This window comes from Chiloscyllium plagiosum, chromosome 33, assembly GCF_004010195.1.
Source record: "Chiloscyllium plagiosum isolate BGI_BamShark_2017 chromosome 33, ASM401019v2, whole genome shotgun sequence".
Taxonomy (NCBI): Eukaryota; Metazoa; Chordata; class Chondrichthyes; order Orectolobiformes; family Hemiscylliidae; genus Chiloscyllium; species Chiloscyllium plagiosum.
Window position 1 is genome coordinate 13476845 of NC_057742.1, and position 3534 is coordinate 13480378.

The following is a 3534-nucleotide window of genomic DNA, read 5'->3' on the forward strand; positions in this document are numbered from 1 at the left end:
TCTTCCTTCTATCAGCATTCAATCAAATCTCTTCATGACCTAAGAAAATACAGCAGGTGACCTTTTTGCAAAATTTGATTGGTCCCTCACAAGATTAAAAACTAGTTGAGTCCATTAGTTACCATGTAGTCCTAGTTGACTAAATATCAACTCTTGATCATAATTTAATTTGATAATTGGAACCTGTGTGATCACATTTTGAACACACGTGTTATGGACTAGGCCAGATCACTCAAAACACTCTTAAACAGGCAGTCCGGACGGTAACTTTGCTATTTGTTTTGGTTAAGTGTACAGTGAAAATTACCCAGAGTAGGTTAGCTAGTTTGACTACCAGGTTTTAAAGCAGACAATAATTTATTCATAAAATTATGGAATGAAACACAAAGAATAGAATAAAGAACAGCAACAGAACTCAGTCTATCCAAACCAGACTTACTGATGCTGTTCGGAATGTACACAACAATCCCAATAAACACACCCCTTAAACATAGATTAAAACTGAAACAAAAGCTTACAGGTCAAAGATAGAAGGGCAGAAGGAGAATGAGTCGAGCAGCCTGTTTCTACATAGCCCACTGCTGCACTGAACTAACTAACTACAAGAATTCAGCTTTCAGGACTGACCACTCCCCTTTCATTATACGAGTTACTTCTAAAACATGAAAGCTGTGGCCTAAAGTCTCATCTGTTTACGTATAAACAAAAATCCTTCCCAATCCTTTTTCATCTCTGTACCAACCCAGCCAATTCAGAACCCGGACTGTTTTATGACCCCTCTGAAAAAAAATCAAGCATACAGTATTCTTGAGAAAAAGAGCAGCATTTAGAAAAATGGACCAGCTTTGTGACACCTCCTCCTTTAAAAAAAAGAACCATCAATATTCAAAGATGGCATCATTTCAAAAAAAGGTTAGTACTCTAATACACACATATACACTGCACTGACTGTACACATGCAAACATACACAGCCACATTCAAAATTCAGGCCGTGGCACACCTGCCACCAAACGCCTCCTTATCTCATTTGAGTCTCGACAACACATTGGCAATCACGTTTTCTTGACCTGCCGCATGCACAATTGTCAAATTAAATGGCTGCAACCACAAGCTTCATTTAAACAGTGTGGCAGTTTTGTCCTTAAATTTCTCCACAAATGTCAAAGGGTTATGATCAGTGTGCACGATTGTCTCAGATGCATTACACTGAAATGTGGTAATGCTAACACCAAGTTCGAAGTCCCTTTCTCAACTTGATAAACATTCAACTTCCTGGAAAAATATACCCAATGGGTCTTTTATCCCCTCGTCATTCTCCTGCAGGAGCACCACACTGACACCTACATCACTGGCATCGATAGCTACCTTGAAAGGCTTCATGTAATCAGGTGTGGCTAATATTGGGGCAGTGGTTAACACAGTCTTCCGGCTGTCAAATGCCTTTTGACAGTCCACTGTCCACTGAAACGTCTTGCCCTTTTTTAACACTTCGGTGAGTGGAGCAACCACACTGCTAAAATACAGCACAAACTTTCAGTAAAATCCACTCAATCCCAGGAACCGTAGCACTGTTCGACGGTGTGGGAAATTCCCCAATTACTTTCATTTTTGCATCTGGTGGGGCCATTTGTCTGTGTCCAATAACATAGCCCAGGAAGGTGACTTGAGCTTTGGAAAATTCACTTTTAGCTAGGTTTACTATCAAGCCTGCCTTCTGAAGTCGACTGAACAAGTCCAATAAATGCTATAAATGTTGCTTCCATGAGTGACTAAAAATCACCAAGTCATCAACATACACCACACAGTTGGGTAATCCAGCAATTACCTTATTAGTTAGCCTTTGAAATGTTTCTGGAGCATTTTTCGTACCAAATAGTCCATTGAACTGATATAGTCCATTTGGCATTACAAAAGCCAAAGTTGCCTTTGCTCTTTCTGCTGAAGTGACCTGCAGTAGCCTCTGAGAAAATCTAATTTAGAAATGTAAGTTGCTTGTCCCACCTTTTCGACACAGTCTTCCAACTGCAGAATTGGATATGCATCAGTCTTTGTAACAGCATTGACTTTTCAATAATCCACACATAACTGTTGTGGGCGGCATGGTGGTACAGTGGTTATCACTGTTGCCTCACAGCGCCAGAGACCCGGGTTCAATTCCCGCCTCAGGCGACTGACTGTGTGGATTTTGCACATTCTCCCCGTGTCTGCGTGGGTTTCCTCCGGGTGCTCCGGTTTCCTCCCACAATCCAAAAAATGTGCAGGTTAGGCAAATTGGCCATGCTAAATTGCCCATAGTATTAGGTGTAGGGGTAATGGGTCTGGGTGGGTTACGCTTCGGCGGGTCGGTGTGGACTTGTTGGGCCAAAGGGCCTGTTTCCACACTGTAAGTAATATAATCTAAAACCATTGGGTACCATCTGGCTTAGCACCATGTAATCATGATCACCTCCTCCTCTTGCTTTCCTTCCCTGTCAAAATACCTTTTGAGCAGATTCACATGACACACTCTGTGAGATTTCTTCCTGTCTGGAGACCCTATCAAGTAGTTCACCTCACTCAATTTCATCTCAATTTGATAAGGTCCACTAAACCTTGCTTTTAAAGGTTCACCTATTACTGGAAGTAACACTAATAACTTATCCCCAATGGCAAATTTGTGAATTTTTGATTCCTTATCTGTTTCCTGTTTCATTGTGTGCTGTGATACTTTTAAATGCTGTCTAGCCAACTCCCCAGCTCTAGTCATTCTCTAAAATTTGACACATAGTCCAAATGAGTGATCTCTGAATTTTGTCTTATTAATTTCTTCTTAATCAATTTTAATGGTCTTCTTACTTCATGCCCAAAAGTTAATTCAAATGGACTGAATTTGGGCAATTCATTTGGAGCATCTCTGATCGCAAAAATGACAAATGGAACTCACTTACCCCAATCATCTGGATAGTCCTGACTATAAGCCCCTAACATTGTCTTTAGTGTCTGACGCCATCTCTCTAGCGCTCCCTACGATTCTGGATGGTACAGAGTAGATGTGACTTGTTTTATTCCCGAGCTATCTATAACCTCCTTGAATAGTTTGGATGTGACGTTTGACCCTTTATCTGATTGTATTCTATTAGTAGTCCGTATCTAGTAAAAACTTTGAGTAATTCTTCTCCAACCCTTTTAGCTGTGATATTGCATAATGGGAAATCTAGTCGATACATCCATTATTGTTAATAAATACTTATTCCCACTTTTTGTTTGAGGCAGGGGACTTACGCAAAAGACTCTCGGCGGCTGAAAGAGCCATTGCTATCCCAAGCTTTGTCTACCCAATCAAACCAACACCCGAAATAGAGACACTCACTGTTTAAATCCCCCAAAGAACCCCCAATCTGTTATGGATGAGACCAGACCATTCAAAACATTCTTAAACAGGCAGCCCAGATGATAACTTTGCTATTGTTTTGGTGAGTGTACAGTGAAAATTAACCGGAGTAAGTTAGCTAGGTTGAGTACCAGGTTTTAAAACAGACAAAAATGTATTCATA